At 41.9% G+C, this 22,829-nt stretch overlaps 2 long non-coding RNA genes across 4 annotated transcripts; both read right to left on the reverse strand.

Moving 5' to 3' along the window:
• Positions 1-7,943: 7,943 nt before the first annotated feature.
• On the reverse strand, positions 7,944-11,542 carry LOC140578369 (uncharacterized). The gene is made up of 3 exons (XR_011982514.1): positions 11,508-11,542; positions 9,947-10,036; positions 7,944-9,520 (listed from the first exon to the last, which is right to left on the reverse strand). It is a non-coding gene; the product is annotated as an uncharacterized lncRNA (long non-coding RNA).
• A 3,066-nt stretch (positions 11,543-14,608) lies between these two features.
• On the reverse strand, positions 14,609-21,490 carry LOC140578362 (uncharacterized). 3 transcript variants are annotated; one of them, XR_011982509.1, is made up of 5 exons: positions 21,380-21,490; positions 17,724-17,934; positions 16,492-17,290; positions 15,576-15,719; positions 14,609-14,976 (listed from the first exon to the last, which is right to left on the reverse strand). It is a non-coding gene; the product is annotated as an uncharacterized lncRNA (long non-coding RNA). The 3 variants fall into 3 exon arrangements; XR_011982508.1 differs by having other exon boundaries at positions 16,492-16,570; positions 17,141-17,934; XR_011982507.1 differs by having other exon boundaries at positions 16,492-17,934.
• Positions 21,491-22,829: the final 1,339 nt, after the last annotated feature.

The following is a 22,829-nucleotide window of genomic DNA, read 5'->3' on the forward strand; positions in this document are numbered from 1 at the left end:
GAGGGAGATTTATTACGGACCAACAAGCTTAAAAAAAGCTACAACAGTTGGAAGCCACTTGAAGTCATTCTTCGTCTGAATTTGGCGTAGACATTACAGGGTCCTGTTCCTCTTAACTGTTCCAAACATGCTTGTCCCCACAGAGGCAAAAAGTAGCATTAGCTGAGAAATGTTTTTAGGATCTCCATAATAGGAACAAAAAGGCATGATTTATTAGCTAAAACACACAAAGCAGACATCCTTAAACTGTCTGCCCTGACACACATGGATTCCTATGTTGCAACCCGTTCCTAAAAATGGAAGGTCGGAGCAATTGTGGTTGCTGACGTTCGTTTAATTAGCAATGTGCCTACGCCAACTGTGACTCTATTGTGATAAGTGCTAATCATGGATTTTGCCAGACCTGGAATTTGTCTCAGTTGAAGCGAGAGAGAAGTAACAAATAAGACTTTAATTGCAATTTAGAGCAAACAATGAGTGTCAAGAAGCATGGAGCCAAACTGAGATGTACGAAAATTGTGTTTCTTATTGCCAGTGGCTGCGTGACGTGTTTGATTGTGAACTTCCTGCTTCCTGTGTCTTTGTATTGTTTCAGAGAGAGCGGTATTGTCAGAAGAAACTTACTTTGCGGTATGCATTTTCTCTTATATGCAGCTTTGATATTCTGAGGAGGAGTCACAATTAATAATGCTGTCACTGTTCAAACCTTCAGTTGCCACAGAGATATTTTATGAGCACCTTAGTCATTTAAGGGGCATAAAAGAGTCGAATAAATATGGAACAGCTATACTGAAGCGAACGCTGCATAGATTCTGTCTTCCAAAATTTTTCTTTCTTTCATTCCATGCATTATTCTTTCCAGTTCAAAACAACTCTTGACACAAAACTCTTCCCAGAGAACTAGAAATGTTCTTCATAACCCACCACTAAGCTACCGTTACATTTGTAATTAACATTGTGTTATTTTGTCCATCCCCTGAAATTCCATGAGTAATACTTGTTACCTTTTAGTTTCATGTTAGAATAAATTAAAATTTAAGCTATTTTTACTTTTCTTAGACAGCGTACCTACTGTATATTTTGACGTTCCATTAATTAACACATAAATTATCGATTTCCTGATAATGTAGCTGTTAAACTATATCTTCAGTAGTAGTGGTGCAAATAATGTCAGCAGAGCACCATAAGGACTTGATCAGCATGTGACAGAAAATGCGGGGTAATAATATAGGAGTAATTTCCCCTTCATTCTCTATGAGTCCTATGCGACAGTAAGAAAGATAATTAGCCAATTAGGAAACAGGAAACAGGCCAGCAGTTCCGGCTCCCCATCATCGTGTCGCAAATTATTAGCATAAAGTTTATGCTTTTTTCAGGTTTCCGCCTCTCTTCTCTTGTCTCTGTTGGCTCCTGAAGTCAACCAGAAGCTGCCTGTCGTAATGCAAACGAAGGCATTGACTTCAAGTAGCTTGCTCAAAGATTCTTATTTGCATGACCAAACTCTGTTATGCTTCAATATAGGGATATAATGGTAACACCTTCTATGAATGCCACATCTATAAGAATCTATGAACACATTCATGACACATTATAATGCATTCATAAAGCATTATAAACATGCCTATAAATATTTACAAAGAGGCATAAGGACTTGATCAGCATGTGACCATAAGGTCACATGCTGATATATAGCCAATATAGCCACGTTTATTATGCATTATGAATGCTTTATGAAGCTCTCATATGTAATGAACTACAGATACCTTCATAATGCAGTACTAAGCTTCCTTAATTCTTATACTGTTCATTATAATTGACTATGAAGGTATCTGTAGTGCATTATAGATGGCAGCTTCATTGGAGCTTATGTAGTATCATAATCACCACTATAATGCTTTATGACTGGCAATAGAAAATGCTATATACTTTATTAATTCTTATATCAGCCATTATAACGCATTATGAAGGTATCTATAGTTTATTATAGACGACAGCTTTAAGTTAAATGTTACCTGTAAGACCAGTAAACACACCCGGACCCTGATGACAAGGCCAGCCCTTGTTGGGCTTGTGTATCTGTTTCTCCCTTGTCCTTGTGTGGAAATGGCTGTCTTTTGTTTTCATCCCTTCCCGCTGCTTTTGTTACACCTGTCACTGCTCTCGTCCCCAAATAAAATCCCTGTTCCTCCCCCCACCCCCATGTAACTCAGCTCCGTTTCTGCCCAAAGCAAGTCTTGCATGTCGATTTTCGATGCCAAGCAAGAACAAGGTTGAACAAGGACAAAGTAGACTGGATTTGCATTTTTCCCATTCCATTTTTACCCCAGACTGTGGTGTTGATTGTGATGCTATTTATCCACTATTGTACCAAACAAGAAGTGACTTATTTAAAATTGAAATGTTTGAATTTTCTGCAAAACATATCAACTGAGCATGACATTTACCAATATGGAATCCATGCAAAGCACAAGTCATTAATTTTCAACTAATATGGATGCAAACGCACTCTGGTAATTGAAGCGTATCAGGCCATGTTACTGATCTTAAGGCTGGCAGTGTAACTGCAGTAGTCATAGGAACATCTCAGATGAACGATTATCCTGTGTTCTGGCGGCGGTTGGCATGCGGCAAACCTGACTCAATTCAAATCCTCAAGATATCTGCATTGATCCTACTTTAGCTGGTGAAATGCTAAATCCAGTTTCACGTTTGGGGCTCAAAGTTTCCTAAGTTATATTTTCTTTCAAAAAAACTAAATTTGAGAAAAAAAAACATCAACTTCAGCACATTTGTGTGCACGATCCAGGGCATTGATATAATCCAGGTTGTCCAGTCCATCAGCACCCAAACCCTCAATGATTCTTCTTCCCCTCTCTTATTCCTAGTTGTCCTATATTGCTCTGCCCTGATTCTGTGCACGCTTATGCAGAGCGAGCGCCAACCGAGGTCCGCCAAAGAGCCCACCGGTGACAGCAGGTTGCTGACAGCGGGGGGGGCGGCGAGGTTGGCGGGCGGATTAACATAAAGCCCACGTGGCCAATGACAGCAGGTCAGGCTGGAACAGAGGCGTCGACCTTTCAACACCCCGACACTGCTGGGATCTGGAGTATGGCTTTGAGGACTCTGACTGAACCTTTTTTTCTAATCTTCCATTGTCCAATTTATGTTGAATTTTTAGCCATGTAAATAACAAGCATATTGGTACAGATCAAAGTTAAGGAGATTAGGTGAGGGATGGGACATTTTTGCAAGTGAAGACAGTGGCACTGGAGCAAGAGGCTTCACCAAACACACACTCACAGTCTCCTAAGCAGAAGATACGCCGAGCTTCATTAGGGCCGCCCCGCAGAGCCACTCCTCTGAAGATCTCGCCTTCTTCCCTTTCTCATTTTTTTATCCCTTTGTTTTCAGATGCATTATTGATGTCGGAATCAATCAGCAGAATGCGTTCAGAAGGAATGCTAAAATGCCTGGCCGACTTTGGTCCGTCGCTCCACCGCATCCTTATCTGGTGGAATGTTGCCTCACCATGCAGCGTTTCTCACCAATCCTGGGCCGCTACACACAAAGCAAGAGCAACTTCTGGGTTCAAATGAGTTTCTATTAGTGTATATAATCATCCTCCCACTCTATTTGCTCCATGTTTGAATCATTTATTAAATTACTTTACAGAAGTAAGAAATCCAGGATTGGTCATCTGGTATATAGTGTGTGTGTGTGTGTGTTGTTGACACTATCTGTGCATGTTTGACTCATTTATTCTAGAACCTTCTCCCATCCAGTCTGGCTTGCTTCCACAGCTGTCACCTGTCTAAAGAGGCATTGCTGTCCCTGTATCTCTGTCGTATCAGCATATATACAGTGATGAGCTGTCTCCCAAAGGGGATGTTTCGGGGGCTAGATCAAGGTAGCATTCCAGGGGACTGAGACTCGGAAGTGACCAAAACAAGCTGTCACCATTTCCCCCCTTCCAGCATTATTACATTACCTCCCCAGGGTCAGGCCTGAGTTGGGGAGGTGGGTATAGCAATCAGCCTCTTTTAGGCTCCTAGAGCTTTGCGGACACGAGAAACAAAGATAAAGGACCATCTGTGCTACTAGAAAGACAGCAGGCATCTGAAGCAACAGCTAAAACCAGCAGCTCTGCTATTGGTCCCTTTGAAAGTTTTGCTGTATAACTGCATTATAATATTACTGATTTTTAGGTAACTATTTGTGGTCAGTTACTACTCAGTTACTATTCAAGTGCAAATCATGAACAAATATAGTAACTGCATGAAATACATGAAGCATTATGATTGATAACAAACATGGGATCAGTAGGTAACTAACACTTAGTTTCTGTATATTAATTCATTACATATGAGTGTGCCCTCTCAAGTAAAATTGTACCATTTTTTAAATAGTGAGTGACACAATAGACTCACATCTCCAGGGTTGTGGGTTCAATCCTTGCACTCAGTTCATTGCAGGTTCTCTCCATATTCACACATTTTTATTCCAGGGAATCTGGGTTACTCATGCAGAAAAACAAACATGCATTTTTGATTAAATGGTATCTCAAAATTGCATATGGTGTGTGAGTGTGTCTGGCTTTGTGTGCCCTGCAATGACCTTCCTGCCATCCCTGACCTTCCTGGTACTGTGTGCTTCCTGTGACTGGCCTCCGGCTCGCTATAGCCCTGCGATGGATAAGCAGCTATAGGCAGTAGCTGATTGGGTGGATATTTTTATAAATGTATGGAGGTTTAGACAGAAAGACAGACAGACAGAAAGACAGACAGACAGAAAGACGGACTTGATAGATAGATAGATAGATAGATAGATAGATAGATAGATAGATAGATAGATAGATAGATAGATAAACATTGCACATGACAGCAGTAGTATGAAGTACGTAACTTTTGGGAGACCAAATCCAGGTGACTTTAATGAACCCAACACATACTGACATGTGGGAACAAGCCCTTTGAATTCAGGAACTCAGAAACTGTTTGTTCTTCATGGTGAGAATCTCTTCTGCCAAACGGTACTGTGATACAGCACCCAAGGGAACCTCTTCTCCTTTACGTTTCACAACAATCCCTCTGAACCAGCGGTTTCCACAGGAATGATTTGAGGAAAGAAAAAAAAAAATGCGGCACACTCTCGAGGGAGACACCTCAAGTCAGAGCCGGGATTTTATGTGCTCTGCATGAAGGCACCTCTCTACAAATTGGTTATGCTGTGGAAGTTAGAAAAAACCAGCCCAAGACCCAACAGGAAAAGCTGAGAATCATCAGCCCTCCCCCTGGTGCATCACTGAAAAGCTGACGCGACCTGCTACCGAGAGGCTATAATGTCTTCCTGTAGATATACATTTACTGGCCACTTTATTAGGTACACCTTGCTAGTACCAGGTTGGAGCCCCTTTTCAGTACTGCCTTAATTCTTCATGGCATGAATTCAAGGTTCTTTAAACATTCCTGTGACTTTGATCCATGTTGACATGACAGAATCACACAGTTGTTGCAGATTTGTCGCCTGCACTTTCATGATGCAAATCTCCCGTTCCACCACATCCCATAGATGCTCTATTGGATTGAGACCAGGTGACTGTGAAGGCCATATGAGTACAGTGAACGTATTGTCATGTTCAGGAGCCTTGGCTGAGATGGTTTTGAGCTTGTGATATGCTGTGTTATACTGCTGGAAGTAGCCATTAGAAGCTAGATACACTGTGTTCATAAAAGGATGGACATAGTCAAAAACAAAACTTGGGTCAACTGTGGCATTTAAATAATGCTCAATTAGTAATAAGGGGCCCAAAGTGTGCCAAGAAAATATCCCCCACACCATTACATCACCACCAGCAGCCTGAATTGTTGATACAAAGTTGGATGGATCCATGCTTTCATGTTGTTTGCGTCAAATTCTAACCCTACCTTCTATGTGTGGCAACAAAAATAGAGACTCTTCTGACCAGTCATAATTTTTTCTAATCTTCCATTGTCCAATTTATGTTGAGCCTGTGCCAACTGTAACTTCAGTTTCTTGTTTTTAGCTGACAGAAGTGGCTCCCAGTTTAGTCTGCTGCTGCTGTAGCCCATCTGCTTAAGGTTCGACCTGCTATGCATTCAGAGATGCTGTTCTGCATACCTTTGTTGTAATGAGTGGCTATTTGAGTTATTGTTGCCTTTCTGTCACCTTGAACCAGTCTGGCCATTCTTCTCTGACCTCTGCCATCTACAAGGCATTTTTACCCGGAGAACAGTCGAAACAGCACTACACTTAATCTCAAAGATCGATTTCTGATGATTTGGGTTCTCCCACCATTTCTTTCTTGGGTAACTTGGATAACCTTGAATTAATAAGAAAATCTCAAGTTTGTTTTTAAGTTTCGCCAATCATTAAGGGCATCTTTTCAGTTGGCTTGACATAGATTTTGGTCACGGACAAGGCCAGGTGCTGAACGTATTAGCCCCTAAACTAATCGAAACAAATCAATACAGAAACGTTTAAGAGGTGTGTCACATTTGTTGGAGTACTGTGTCCTTTCAGGCTCTTTCTCCCATTAACCCCTTTCAGAAGTATCATCAATTCTGTGTGTACAGTTTTTTTGAGTATGTTTAACAAAGGCACTCAGTATGGAGTGCTACCAAATTAATTAGTTCTCCATTTACCTAAAGTGTAGGTGAGCCTTAACAACAGGGATAATATTTAATGTTGCGTTTGCTGAAAGTTCGTACTTAAGTTTATGATCTGCTGTTTCATAAGCCATGAAGTTCTGTACTTTACCGTCTCTCTCTGGCTTTTATTGTGCAGGGGTATCAGCGCTCGTTTAGCTCCTTGGGCAATGGCAGCCAAGCAGTTTATTTTCTTTCCTCACCTCAAAGGAGAGATAATTAAGAAATTCTGCTTCGTCACAGAGTTGAAAAGGTAAGCACAGTTTGTCCTGCTTGGGCTATCTTAGTTTGTGCTTACACTGGAAACTTTTCCTTCTGCAATAAAAGCTGTTCTTTCCCTTTAGGCACTATAGAACAATAGTCTTAGCACTCTATATATAAACTACACATATAGTTTGATGTCATCTTCATATATACTAAACTCTGAAATAAAATATACCAGAGCAAGGAGACATTACATAGACTTACAGCCTAAGGATGTCAAATAAATTACATCAAATAAGCACCAACACCACCATTCAAACTTGAAGAAAAATATCATCAGATCACTACTGCCTCAAAGTCGTCAGCATTTTCTCATTTTCCCTTATATATATGATGTGATGTGATGCTGCTTCGCCCTGGGTTGCTCACCAGGTTGGAGTCGATTATTTCCGCATAACCACACACCTCGAAGTGATTTATCCCACTTATACCTTTGCTAACGAACAAAAAAAAATAATAATAGAATAAACTAATCACAGTCAATTTTTCAGAAGAACATAATTTCAATTAGCATTTAATAATATCCCAATGCACTCTTAACAATATAGTCCCTAAATAGATGGAACGTCTGGCCAGGCTACTCACTATAAGCAGCCAGTCTATTAAATTACCATAGGAACCGTAAACAGACAAGCACATGCATTTTGAAAACCAAGGAAAATTATGCGGATATGAACGACTGTTTCTTTATGAGTAAAAGGTCACACAGGTTTTTTTGTATTAACATGAATAATGAAATATTACAACACAGTAATGTACAACTGTTATTAGGCTACCTGTGCGGTTACACAAAAATAATCAACAATTACGTGATATGTCTGGACCAATAAGAAAATAGAATCTATACCCTAAGTGGACCATACATGTACATATATTTCTTATGCATATATTTGGACCATTATTCACCTGCATATGTACTGTGGTATCCTGGATGTTGCTTTTTTTTTATAAAATATTTGTTTCTTATAGTCAAGTAAATAGTGTAGTACAAAATGTAGAAAAAACACGACAGAGTTTGATAAAGTCAGAAGTTTACTTCCAATAGCTTGGAGAAATGTGATGGAGTGCAGACAACATGCATTTTGTCTGTGGTTTTCATCATTAATGTTTATTTGTGCCACAAATGCAGCATTTGTCAGTTGGATATTGTTAAGTGCTAGAGGATAAAGCGGATCTATAAAAGCGTTGATTAAAAATACTAATCTGGGCTGGAGTGTGTCCGCGATCCGTCACCTCAGTGGCGAACCCCAGCCTGCTGCCAGGGCATCGCGGCAGATTACTGCCACGGAGCGTTCGCGAGTACTCCTGACTTTCCTGCCTGAAATAGCCCAGATTGATCAGGTATCTATACTGTTGCAAGCTCCCGGAGACGAGAAACCCCACGAGCCTATCTCCGCTCTATTGAAGCGTCTCACAATGGGGGTGCCGTGTTCCCATGGCGATAAGAAGAGGACACTGGATAAATGCCAGGGTTTGGCTGCTTATCACTCCCGCAGGCCCCCGTCTCCTCCCAGGGCTTTGAGGGGATGAAGATTTCAATCTGACTTTCTGAATGACGGCTCATTACTGCACAGCTCCAGGGTCGCCACGTGAGGCTCGCTATTCGCTGTTACATGGACCTTCCACTGACGCAACGTGACAACCTGCCTGACAGGGAGGGGTTTGGTTTGGTGCAAGATGTAGTCTTAACCAAGACTAGCAACTTGAGTTATTCTGGCGAAAAATGTAAGCAAGCAAAACAATGTTTGGGCAACTCAGTAGTCACATTTTTTTCTGTGCATCCTTAAAGGGGGAGTTCACCGGCAAAATTTTTTATATATATATATATATGTTTAGCGGGGCTTTAGTGCTATCTCTCCATCTAGGCTGTTCTGCAGGGACTTGCCTAGGTTTGGAGATATCAGCCGTAGAAATGTCAGGCTTCTCTCGAATATACTGGGAGTGAATGGCATTCTTTCTGTGGTGAATAAAGCCTCAGAAAAATATATTGGAAAAATCCAACAGCAACGTCTCTTACCAGAAATTATCACCCGGTTACTCAACTCTCACGTTTTTCAGTTTTGGGGTGAACTGCCCCTTATACTTTCTACAGGGGATGCATTAATTTGACCTAGACATGACCTAAACTGTCATTGGGAGCACCTAACACACCCATTTGGTGCAAAAAATAAACACCCTCTGAACATAGTTTTGTTTTTAAATGCCAAAATGTTTTTTTCAGCCTAGGGTAGCATGTTCAGGGTGCTCTTTTGTAATTGATAATCTGATACAGTTTTGTACATAAAGAGTCTCCCTCAAGTACAGCCCATCTCGTCCTGATGTCTGGACCAAACCCACTATGGATGTGAGACAGCTGAAATTTACTTTCCAAATGACAAGCGCTGCCAGGAACCAATGCATGAATATGCAGAATATCCAGGGTGAGAAGAAGCTTTAACCATTAATTGAACTCTGGATCCTTCTGGTACACGGTTAATGTTTCAGCATGCCACTTTCTGCTCGAGCTGGGGGTAATATTTGTACGTGTCAGCGTAACCTTGAAAGCTGCTTGGGGGGGAATGGCTGCTCATCACCGGGTCTTTTTGACGAACCTGTCAAACAAGATAAAACAGGCCAATGTGTCACTGTCCCTCATGACATTACCATACGCATTTTTAGCACTGGAATTAAGAGGCTGATATTTCATAATGGATTTAGGGTGGTAGAATGACTTTTAATATATCCTAAGATTTGTTATGTTAGCATTAAGTTACATTTACATGCTTTGCATTAAATGCAGTGGCCCCCTCATCAGTATTATGCCCTCACATGCCACAGAATCTGGTATTAATCAAATGGGCTGCATGGTACCGGAGATTTAACAAGACATAAGCTCTCCACATGTGAGTCCCCTGCCTCTGTCTGCTGGGATACCAGCAGTGACCGTGGCCCTCACCATGTGACAAGGAGTCACAGGAAAAAATAACAGGAAATCCTGGCATTATGGAAGATAGGATGAATGTCAAAATCTCACTCACCTGCCATGTACGGGGATAAAATGCAGCACCATGGGAGATAGTGTACAGCTCTATGTGTCTCCTGCCTCTGTATCCTTGAATGCTTTAAATCTGTACAACAAACACAGCTAGAGATTTTCTTATTCCGAATTCAAACAAGGTTTCACCCACTTCTTCCCATACATACCCATTAACAATATCTAATATTTTCTTTAAAGAAAGCTTATATAGAAGAATTAGGTTTTTATATCTCAAAAGAGGCCAATTAGATAGTTTCAGCCATGATCTGACAATGTTTGACCAGGCTGTGTTCATTTAATTCTGAGGTAGAATCATTTTTTTTTTTTTGTGTCTATAAACAGGAATAGGAAGATGTGTAACGTGGACACTGTTGAACATTTTTGCTCATTTTATTAACAAGCATTTTTCCTGCTTTGAGATCAGCTTTCAGTTTTCTGTGGCTGACTGACTTACTTTGTTTTGAAAATCATACATGTAGGCTATTCAAAGAATGAGGCTTCAGTTTTTTCAGTTTATGATCTGGAAATGGTACGATTTTTAATTACCTGGTAGTTTTTTAATGGTAGTTACAATGTAGAGAGGAGAAAATAACAGGAGTGAAACAGGATCGAGGCACAGAGTCCTGGAGTGAGTCAAAAAGAATGGAGTCACAGTGCCCAGAAATGAGTCAAACCGTATGGAGGCACAGTGCCCAGAAATGAGTCAAACCGTATGGAGGCACAGAGCCCAGGAGTCAAACAGAATGGAGGCACTGAGTCCAGGAGTGAGTTAAAGAGAATGGAGTCACAGTGCCCAGAAATGAGTCAAACCGTATGGAGGCACAGAGCCCAGGAGTCAAACAGAATGGAGGCACTGAGTCCAGGAGTGAGTTAAAGAGAATGGAGTCACAGTGCCCAGAAATGAGTCAAACCGTATGGAGGCAGAGCCCAGGAGTCAAACAGAATGGAGGCACTGAGTCCAGGAGTGAGTTAAAGAGAATGGAGTCACAGTGCCCAGAAATGAGACAAACCGTATGGAGGCACAGAGCCCAGGAGTCAAACAGAATGGAGGCACTGAGTCCAGGAGTGAGTTAAAGAGAATGGAGTCACAGTGCCCAGAAATGAGTCAAACCGTATGGAGGCACACAGTCCAAGAGTAACTTAAAAGGGAGACAAAGAAGTGGTAGTAAGTGGCAACTAACAGCAACAAACTGGGAATTCAATGCCTACAGGCCGCATCGGCTTTATCTTTAGCACACAGCATCGCATTATTCTACTAAATGTCTGCATTGAATTCTCTGCAAACAAGAGGCTCCATGGAGAGACAACGGTCAGTGCAAATTTAATAAAGTGTATTCCCTGATTTCTAGTCTAAGTCACCTTGTTCACAGGCCATTCACACAGTAGGGATAGTGTGTGCACAGCTGTACATAGATTGTAGCAGCTGACTTTAATGTACAGAGTCAGGCCATTGGGAGGGGAGAGAGATATGTTTGTTTCTGAAATGCTTGTTTCTTTATTTTATTTCATTTTATTTTAATATAACTTTATTGAGTTACATTGCCTGTGGATGCAAGCCTTACCCCACACAAATGTTGTGTCGGCTGTGTCATCTACCTCCATGGCACAGTGACACAGAGGGGCTGCAGGGAATGCTGGGAATGCAGGGAAAGCTGGGAATGCAGGGAATGCTGGGAATGGCCCATTCATGTGTCCTGGCTGGCACACTGTCCCCAGCTACTGTGATGCAAATCAGACTGATATGTACACAAGAGATGAATGTGTGCATGAGCGTTATTTGCTTTTTTGAAAACATTGATAGGGATCCATGCGTTTTTCATAACCTTAGAATCTTAGAATGTTCAGGAAGCGCAGAGCAGTAGGCAGGGGACACCCTGGACAGGAAGCCGGTCTTCTATAGCTCACGCATTCTCACATCATGGGTTCAGTACCCCCCCCTTTCCTACCCACACACATAGACCTCAGGAATGGAATTGGACCCACAGTGCCCCCCCCTCTCCACCAATGGGCCACCTTGCTGAGAGCCTGATTAAATATTGCTACTTTAGATATAAAAAATCTAGAAGGAAGAGCTGCTCCACAGTGGCTGATTTACGGCATCCACCCGCTGCAAGATGGAGATGGACTGAACTTATTTTGCCGGCGACAGCCCGTTGTCGTCTTGATCCACCTTTATGTGAAACTCCCCTTAAAAAGATTTATGCCATGGATGCCACCTGCCTGACGAAGCCGCACGTCGTTCCAGCAGAACAGCCTTCTTTTTCAAATATCTTCTGTTATACTGCCTTCTAAACACCCTGTACCGCCTGTCCACATGCTCAGCCGTCTTAAGTACAGGCATGAATTATAACGCTTATCGACTCTGCATGCATGTCAGAGGAACACAGCCTCCTATCAGCAGCCGAATTGCTATGTTCTTCTCTAATGCATCTATTTCTATCCAAAACCTAGATTTTTTTTCAGAATACGTTTTAAAATCTTCCGTTCATTTCCTAATCAAGTTTCGTACTAAGGTTTTGCTACTGATATTTTGATAATGAAAGAATAGCGATACATAAATAATCCTTGGGGGGGAAATTCTTTTTTACCCCATCTTGTTCTCTATGAGACAAATATGCCAGTGAAATCAAGCCTGGGGGGGGGGGGGTCACAGCATGGCACCCAGGGAGCTGCAGGTTAAAGGCCTTAGTCAGGGGCCCACAGACATGTGACTATTCTGCTGAAGCGGGCTTCAAACCAGCAAGCTCCTGGCTACAGGAAGAGTGGCTTAGCCCTCTGAGCCACACATTGTCCCCTCTATGAATAATAATACATAGGACAAGCGGATAAAAAAAAATGGATGGATGGATAATAATTAGATTCTGGCATGAGAAGAAGCTGCATGTCCACACAGCGTTGGTACCCTGGTTTCCTATGGAGCTCAGCTCACCAACTTGCCCACCGTCAGCTACTGGCAGCGCACAGGGAACTGCGACGCAGCCTGTGTAGCATTTAGTAGAAATGGGATGTGTTTGCTGTGCTGGATACATGCACATGTATGTGACAGTGCCTGAGATGGCAGAAACAGGATAACTGATCTCACTGTGCCCCCTCCCCCACTCACTGTAAATAAGGTTGGGGACCCCTGCTCTAGCCGTTACACTAAATGGTGTCTCTAATGATCATATGTGTGCATTTGTCCTGAATTGGTCTGGCATCCTGTCCAGGGTGAATTCAGAAGAATTTCTGTTTATTTATATTCACTGCACTGTTTGCACTATTTTATTCTACTCTTTCTTTTCTAACTATTCTATTCTTTCACTTATGTTCCATGTTGTCTGTGAATGTATCACCAATACTGCCAAACAATGGCAAACAATGCCCTGATACATGCAGTGATATCTGGCCAATAAAGTGACTTCTGAGGCAGACTGGTATCCTGTCCAGGGAGTGGCCCAGCTTTATGCCCTATACTGGGATGGGCTCCAGGTGCCTAGGACCCTGACCAGCATAAGCAGATACAAGATGAATGGATGATTTTCTTTACTTGAAATGTATAAACGTAACTGTAACCTATGTAGCACTGCAATGCAATGTAATTAAATGTATCTGGATATACAGTATGTACTGCTGTGTATTTATGTACTTTCCTAATTCTCCTGGGTTGTGTAGATTGGCACCAGAAATACATTTATGAACCTGTACTCGAGCTTTGGAAGGCATTCTGCTTTTTCTGCGGATGTTGATTCTGTGCCAGAAGAGTCCGACTTCTTCCTGTTGTTTAGATGATTGTTTGCTTAGGGGTTTTGTTGCATACATGTGGAATTTCAGCGCTCAGAGCTCTGCGTGAGGATGTGAGATATTTGTATTTCTCACCTCTTAAATCGGGTACATTGAGGAGACGTGCTTCTGACGGCCTTGAGCAGGAGTCTCAGAGCCACTCTTCCAACTCATGCGCAACTTTTTGTTCGTTGTCTCATGGGCGGCACACAAAGCATCGAACCTTTCACAATATTGATTTCCTGTATCTTCACAAGGTCTTTTGCACCACCTTTCTCCATTCAGGGAAATTTCCTCGACATTTTCCATTTACAAGGGGGACAAAATGTAAACTAACAGCATTATGGATAATCTCCTAAGTACTTAATAGGCTTTAAAGGTGCGATTGACCGTTTAGCACCCGTGACTACAGCTCATTATGTGTTATTGTTCGTGTGCTGACCAAGGAGGAAAGAAAAAAAGACGACTTTTTTCAATAACCTGGAAGCTACTGGCTTATCGAGGAAGGTCACCATTGGGCTATTGAGAATCAGTCCAATTGGGGCACCTTCACACCTATGGGCAGGCATCCACGTTTCCAGCTTCTACTAGATACCTTTATGCAAGATCTCTGGATGGATGGCAATAAAACAGTAGCTTTTAAGGGAGGTGCAGTGCATCATAACCTATAATAAAAAAGTACCGATTGCTTGTTACTGGGGCTGTACCCTCAAGGGTCTGTCAGTTGTACCACAGCTGCAGGTAAATGTACCTTTTAGTTTAATTTAAGGGACAGAAATTAATAACATTTTTGTACCATTGGGGGAACATTAATGTAGCAGGGCTGTACCTTTTTTCTGACAGTGTACCAGTAAGGTTGATCTCTCTCTACCCTCCAAAACATAGCAGCATACCTGCAAATGAGTCTTTCTGAAGTTTATTTCATAAGATCTACACTGAGGTGTCAGCCTAAAACCAGCAGATGCAAACCTCCTATGGATACCTCCTACACCCCAATACATAAAATATGCATCAACCACGCCAGATGACCACAGCTAGAACAGTTAAAATTACTTTCTTTTCCTTTCCCCCCACAGGTGGAGGATTGGCGTGTTGAAGGTGCAGGAATGCATTTGCTTCTCTATACTCCCATGTATGACTTATATTTTCCCTCAAGAGTTATCCTGTTCTTCTGCCTCAAGCAAAGACCATTGGAGGCTTCAGAGTTTTTATTCAGTTTCGACAGACTGCAAACTCATCTGCAGCAGTTGGTTCAGTTTAGTGATGTTAGTCCTAGAAAAAAAAAATACAAAAAAATACTAAGCTAATGGGTATAGATTCAGGGCAAATTCGAGCTGGTGAAATATTCAGCTCTTATAAGTCTCTTTCACTGCTCATTGTCTCATTTAGGGAAGGTGCACGGTTTGAGTTATTTTGAGGAAAGAGTGAGATTTAAGATTCATCGATCCTCCAGCCCTGGACAGGGTACCGGTCCACTCCTGCACTCACAAACTGAGGGCAGCTCAGAGCCAGCGCTCAGCCTAATTGCGCGTCTTTTGTTGGAGCTCCGCCGTTCCGAGATTCCTCATGCCTTCCAGCAGGGGTCCCCACCTGCCTCTCCCTCCCAGTCATGCTGCCACACCTGGTCCTGCTGGAGCTTCTCTGAGCTCCTCAGCCTGCCGTCTCCTATTGTTCGTCTGTTCCGCACTTGCTGAGGTACCTTCCTTATCCCCTCCCTCCTTCTGGGTAAACCGCTTGGAGGTCCATATACAAGGGAGCCCCCCACCTAGCCGCCATCCTGCATGCGTTTCTGCCTGCCTGCCGCCTGCCTGGGGCTCCCCACCTGCTCGCCGTCTGCCTAAGCCCCCTCACCTGCCCATCTGACTGCCTACCTGTGCCGTCTATCCATCTGCGCGAATGACCGTGTCGTCCAGAGCATGATGGGCTTCCTGCTTCCTCCCATGGTTTCTTCCTTTCTCTCAGGGGGTGTTTTTTTGCCACTGTCGCCCCAGGCTGACTCTCTGGGGACCTTAGACCTGGGAACAAACTGAATTCTTTGCAAATGCAGGGAGCCCATGCAAACCCCACACATACAGGGCTGAGACAGCAGCCAAACTCACCACCCAGATCTTATGGGGCTGCAATACTACCGCCATTACAATTTTTAATTCTAAGAACATTTCCTGAACATTACGATTAAGGTATGGAAACGTTCAAAGCATGGGTGTCTTTAGGTCCAGTCGCTATGGCCCGAGTAGTTTAAGCCTAACCCTAAATATTTTAGCCCCAATGCTAATCTTTCTTCAAAAAGAAAAAATGTTAAGCCCCGGGTAAACTTAACTTAGCCCCTGATCTTTCAGTAGCTAGGAACTCCCTTGGTTCAAAGTGTCAAGTTTTCCTGATGTTCCTAGAATGTTATCCCACTACTTCAATAACTACAACTAAAACTAAGAATGGTATAGTAGAACTACGCTGTACTGCATAGTTTAAAAAAAAATAGGGTTTTATTATGAAATAATTCTCAGTAATTCCGTTGAAAGTATGTTCAGTTATAAATAAAAGATTCTTATAATGTTATTGTGCTGACGTTGACGGAACCTTTGTTACCTTTGTTAAAATGTGGAAATAACGTTCCATTAACGTTACAGTAAGAACCTTCTCTGCCAACTTTGGGAAGACCTTCACATAACGTTAGCTTAAGTTCTGGGAACGTTCCCAGACCCACTGAGCCACCTGGTAGCATACTGTGTATACAGTATATAACCATAGTAGCACTTTTGCTATTGGGCAGCCATGGCAGGACCTGACCTTTCGGCTCGCTCACAGCAGGCAGTCACACCAATCACATCGCCAGCTGGCCAGGCAGCCGTAGAGACTGTGAGGACCACTGTAATACACAAGTACAGGAAGTCACTTCACGTCAAAATATAACACAAAAAGATCATTTATGTGTTTGCAGTACTTAAGTATTTATTTATCACATGCATGCCTCTTTGGTGAATTCGTTTCTGAAAAATGAATCCATAGCAAATCTGTGTCTGAACAATTATTTCACAGCTACCGCTTTACAGTGTAGATTACCTCATACCAGTGCTACTTACTGTTGTTCCAGTGACCCAATATCAGAAAATCAATTATGGTTAATTGAGCAGATAATTGTTTCACTTTACGGGCAAAAGACTACTTCTTCAGATCATTCATGAAAGACTTGACAATTAATGTAATGTTTACAGAAATGTTCCCTCAGCTGTTGTTCCAAACTGAAAGTTGTTTTTATTAGAGAAATTGGCTTATCGGTTTCTAACAAGGACATCGGTCAGAACTAAAGAGCACATGCACTTTGGTGAATAAGAGGGATCACTGTCCTGTAAAATGGTAACTGCAAAATAAGCCATAGTGATAAAAAAGAAAATGATGCCCAATGATAATGATACTTGGCCCCCAAGACCATACACACGGTTCTCCACAAACATGCAGCTAAATTGCTGGTATTGTCTGTGTGTGATCCTGTGACAGATCGGCATCTAGGCTCCAGACTCATCGCCACTCTCACTGGACACGTATTTTGGATGGATGGATTTCATCATTTCAGTATCAAGAGTTCTTCCTTCAAAGGCACAAGAAAAAGTACAGTTAAGGAATCCATAAGGGCATATTATGCGACTTCAAGAGGCATAGGCCCTTGAATTGTTTGAGGAACCTGTAGTTTCCATGAATGCCATACTTAACCCCAATCACTCCAGCTGTATAAATGCACAAAACTGTCATTTGGACACAAGCAGTCAACAAAATCATTTCAAATATCCTATCACTGCTTATATTACTGTAACACTTTTGACAGGCCCTGGCTTCAGCTTAGTTAAGAACTGCGACTTTGGAGTCCTTGATGTGTTATTTATTTTGCATTTACACCTAAATACACCTCTGAGTATGTTTGTTTAAAAACAACACAATAGTGTCATCTCAGCTATACAAGCTCAGTTATAACAACATGGCTGACATCTCTTTTTATACAGTCCTAAGAGCTGGAAGAGTAAGACCTGGGCTGGTGCCCTTCAGGAATTATGGGAGGGAGGCCGGGTTCAAGGGAAGCCATCAAGCAGGGAATGTAGCTATTCCTTCAAAACTGGGCTGCTGCCTCTGCTGACTTGGCCTGCTACTACGGCGCCACGCTGGCCAGAAGAAGCATTTTACTCTGAACCTGCCTCCTTGCACTTTCCTGAAGGTGGAAGAGCATCAGTATGCTCATATCTGTAAAAAAAATAAAAAGAAACAAAGAAAATAATAACCACTGAGATTTGGGAAATTCCAGTACAAGGTACTTCAAAGTATCAAGAAGGAAAACACACACATGTATTTCCACTGAATCCACTTGCGATGGTGAAGTGAACTGTGTGATGTGGGCAGAGAATGGGGGTGTATATAAACGCAGGGGTAGGTGGGGTCTAGGACAACATGCACCTCTGAGACGGCATGCAGTAGGCACAGTCTGGGACGGTACCCAGTGGGTGCAGTAAGGGATGGCATGCAGTGGGGGCGGTCTGGGATAGCAGTGCACATGGTCTGGGACAGCTCGCAGTTGCCCCTTTTCTGGGGAAAGAAGCAAACTGCAGGATGGTAACAGGAGAGCTTTTCCTTGCTGTAATACAGCATGAGTGACAAGCTTGCTTCTTTTAGGCTACTAGCAGCCACAAAGAACAAAAACATCATCCATTAATATTCATGAGACGGGAAATGAGAGACAAGTGGAAGTAATCATTGCATACACCCTGGTCACCTAACCTTTTTCTTTGATAAATGTACTTCAAAACTGCTGTTAATGAGTTGTAATCTTGAAATTCATAATTTTTTTATTGCAGTGTCACTAGATTAAAGGACAAAAACATTTATTTCAGTGTGTTATTAATTTCTCGCATTTATGCGATAATAAAATGTGGTTTTGCAGTAATTACTTGGGAATATATTTGTGCTGCTATGCAGAAATATAAAATATGCCAATTGAGTCAAAGGGTATTGTAATATCAGTCAGTTTTTGGTGGGTGTTTACCTGGAAATTCTCTCTCCCTAAGATCACATGACAAATACTTGCTATAGTGGCTGTCGGAAAGTATGGATATCTTAGCTGGGTTTTTGGTGGGTATCTGTCAGGATCTCATCTGTTAGAGCTGGAGGCTACGCCCAAACCATCTCCGACAACCAGTTCCCATTGATTTCTAGGATTCGCCCATCAAAGCAGACCAGCACGGGTCGTGATGAACCTTCTCACACCTTTCGGATTAAATGGCAACGACACACCTGGCCTCACCTTCTCGACACTGCATAACCTTCACAGCGTGTCTTCAACTTCTGAGACATCTCATTCTAACATATGATTTCTTTTGGTCTCTTTTTGCAAAATGTAGCCCCAGCAAATCCCCAGTAAATTTCCTCTCTCTCTCACTTCCTAAAATGTATACCATTTCATCAGCTGAGGAGAATGTAAATCAGGAAACAGACAGATGATCTACACTATCACATTGTCAACTTTTGTACGACTGTGCAACATCCAAATGTTGGCAAATACTCCTCAGAGATATGTCTCGCCAAAGTCTTTTTAGACCTACAAACTTGGTGCAGTGTTTAAAAATGTGAACTAATATCATTTATATTGACGATATGCTGTTGGTTATTCTTGACTGTTGCTCTGTACAATATGCACCCCCCACCTAATTATACCTGGAACATAATTATTTTCCCCTTCCTTCTAAAACAATACCATAGTTTCTACAATAAAGTGAGAGAACATATCTCTTGTATTTAATTGGCTGTCCCCTGCATAGCTCAGATTTTCCATGCTGACTGGCTTAATCTGGAGTACATGCACCAATCACATTTGACAAGATGCTTTAAGTCAGATATGTGTTTTATCTGCTGCTCCCATTTACTCTCTAGTTCGCATTATAAGCAAGCAGGCTGTAGCACTAGTTATGGCAAGGACCATTATTGTGAAGCCCCTCAGTAATACGACACAAAGAGTAAAAACCCTGGCATTCAAGTAACCAGCACGCTCAGGCATGGCTGCAGCGAGAAATTAGTTATGGGGAGGGGCATATTTAGAAATTCTGGACCCCCCTGACAGAATGTCCACCACCCCCTTACATTATACAGTTTTATACATATCATACTTTTTGCGTATTCCAGGGCTCCTGTAAAGTGCTGGGCCAAGAAACTAGTGCAATTATAAAATATCAGCAGCTACACTGCTGCTTGTTAGCGATACAATAATCAGTAATGTCTGTATAAAAAGATTAAGGTAAGTGTAAGAAATGTGTCACAGTTCAGTGTTTTTCACGAGTAACACATCTATGGAATCAGATTTGTGGCAAAATTTTCAAACAAAACTTTCCTAATATCAAACAAAATTCATTCAATATTCATTCTCGCCTGTGAGTTTTTCAGTTTCGCTGCTGGCTTTTCAGTCACTCCGCCCCATTTTACGTTTTCACTGCTAGTTTTTCAGTTTCGCTGCTGGCTTTTCATTCACTCCGCCCCGTTTTACGTTTTCACTGCTAGTTTTTCAGTTTCGCAGCTGGCTTTTCAGTCACTCCGCCCCGTTTTACGTTTTCACTGCTAGTTTTTCAGTTTCGCTGCTGGCTTTTCAGTCACTCCGCCCCGTTTTACGTTTTCACTGCTAGTTTTTCAGTTTCGCTGCTGGCTTTTCAGTCACTCCGCCCCGTTTTACGTTTTCACTGCTAGTTTTTCAGTTTCGCTGCTGGCTTTTCAGTCACTCCGCCCCGTTTTACGTTTTCACTGCTAGTTTTTCAGTTTCGCTGCTGGCTTTTCAGTCACTCCGCCCCGTTTTACGTTTTCACTGCTAGTTTTTCAGTTTCGCTGCTGGCTTTTCAGTCATTCCGCCCCGTTTTACGTTTTCACTGCTAGTTTTTCAGTTTCGCTGCTGGCTTTTCAGTCACTCCGCCCCGTTTTACGTTTTCACTGCCTGAGGATTCATTTGCAGTTCTGGCACAGATCTCTCGTGTGGGCGGGGCTTCGCCTCATTTGCCAGCAGGTATTTGAGTGACAGCTCCGTGCCCCGGGAACTCATACATTTACATTTAATATCAAAGTTTCACAGTTTTGCATTAAGTACTGTTTTTAATTGGTTGTAAATGTTAAATTGTAAAGAACCTGTACAATAAAACCTGAAATCCTTACGTAATTCATTTACAGTCTGTGAAAGCCTGCACCACATTTGATTGCTGTAGAGAGAAAAGACGGAAAGCAATCTATAACTCCACGAAGAAATTCTACGGTCTGACCAACGCCCTTAGACAACAGCGTCATATTAAATTCTATACTAGTGTTTCCAAATTCTTTTTCCACCCACCAGAATTTTATATACCAACTCATACTGATCTACGTATGGAGTGAATATTAGCATGATGCTTAGCCCAAAAAAACCCCAAAACTGCTGCATGCTCATATCAAACCATTACGGAAGACATGCAGTTATGATCAGACATGAAGAACGGAGTTGTGAATATCTGAAATGACAATTGTGGAGAGGACGAATGTAAGTTTGCAAACGTTACTTAGCGAGTAACGTACCCAGGTAGCTAAAGTTAATTAGGTAAATGATAACAACGCGTAGCTAACAAATTCTATCGTAACACCACAAATGTCTAGGACAGCATAATGAACATATTTGATCAATATTTACAATTGATTAATCGTGGAGTTGATCTTGTGCACAAATCACAAATCTCATACGTGATCCTAATTGGCAGCTGTTGCTGCTGTCCATCTCAGTGATAGAGTTCCCGGGGCACGGAGCTGTCACTCAAATACATGCTGGCAAATGAGGCGAAGCCCCGCCCACACGAGAGATCTGTGCCAGAACTGCAAACGAATCCTCAGGCAGTGAAAACGTAAAACGGGGCGGAGTGACTGAAAAGCCAGCAGCGAAGCTGAATGAATATTGAATGAATTTTGTTTGATATTAGGAAAGTTTTGTTTGAAAATTTTGGCACAAATCTGATTCCATACACTTCAACTGTCAGGAAAATTCAACTATCCTGCAGTACCTTAGTCCTGATGTTACTGTACTTCTTATCAATAGGAACATGTGACTCAGGTAGAACCTGATTGGTTGATGCAGGAGATAACTGCAGTAGAGACTGACAATATGTATATTTTATAATTCTAGACCCCATTGCCCAGACCGTACCCATCCCACCCACCAGTATGTTATTTCTTTGTTGGTTGAACCTGGATTTTGTTCAAAATTGCTAAAATCATTTCAAAAATTGGATTTGCATCATAAGTCGCTTTACTATTTGCCTACAGCCGTATGACAACAGAATTTCCCATTTAAAAACATAAAAATAATATGACAGGCTAAATTATCATATATGAAACAGGAATCTAAGCATTATAAATTACTTTTCTAACATTTTTGTGACATTTAGTGAGAAGATTAGGGACTTGATATAAAAATCCTCTGTAAAATCAAAAAAACTGACTGGAACCATGTTCATATTAACTGGGAGATTTAAGTCAGGCATGTTTTACTGTCATTTGAGAACCTTAATTTATAGAACAGTCTGAACATATCCTCCTCAGGCGAACCTTTCCAATTAACATTGTGTTTTCCCAGACGGTTATAAAAAAAATAAATAAAAACAAAAAGCGAACCATCCTATGAAAAGCCGTCCAACTGTCCAATAACGTTAATCTGGGAAACCAGGGAGTTGTAAACAGATTTTATCCGGATGAACCAGCAGAAATTTTTCTTTTCTTCTTTCAAAAAGTCCCTCTAGGGCAGCAAAGCACGGCAGAGCACATGTGCTGTACTGCAGCGACATGAAAGATGATGCCTTTTTATTCCGATGGTGGGGGGGGGCTGGCTGGTGTCACACCCCCCTCCCTAAAGGATGGTTCCCATCCAGCAGCGATGATCAGCACTATGGCGTCTTTTTATTTTTGTTGTTTTTTTTTTCCGCCAAAAGCTCCTCTGTTCATAATCCCTTCAAATTCAGGTTAATTGTCATCAATTCCCCATAAGATTTTTCCGCTTGCTTTTTTCCATGCTCAGATTTCATTGCAATGATGCGAGTTTTGTTATCATCATGGCTCTGCTGTCTTCTTTATTTCTTTACCATTTTTGATAG

The sequence above is a fragment of the Paramormyrops kingsleyae genome, chromosome 14 (assembly GCF_048594095.1).
Source record: "Paramormyrops kingsleyae isolate MSU_618 chromosome 14, PKINGS_0.4, whole genome shotgun sequence".
In the NCBI taxonomy this organism is placed as follows: domain Eukaryota; kingdom Metazoa; phylum Chordata; class Actinopteri; order Osteoglossiformes; family Mormyridae; genus Paramormyrops; species Paramormyrops kingsleyae.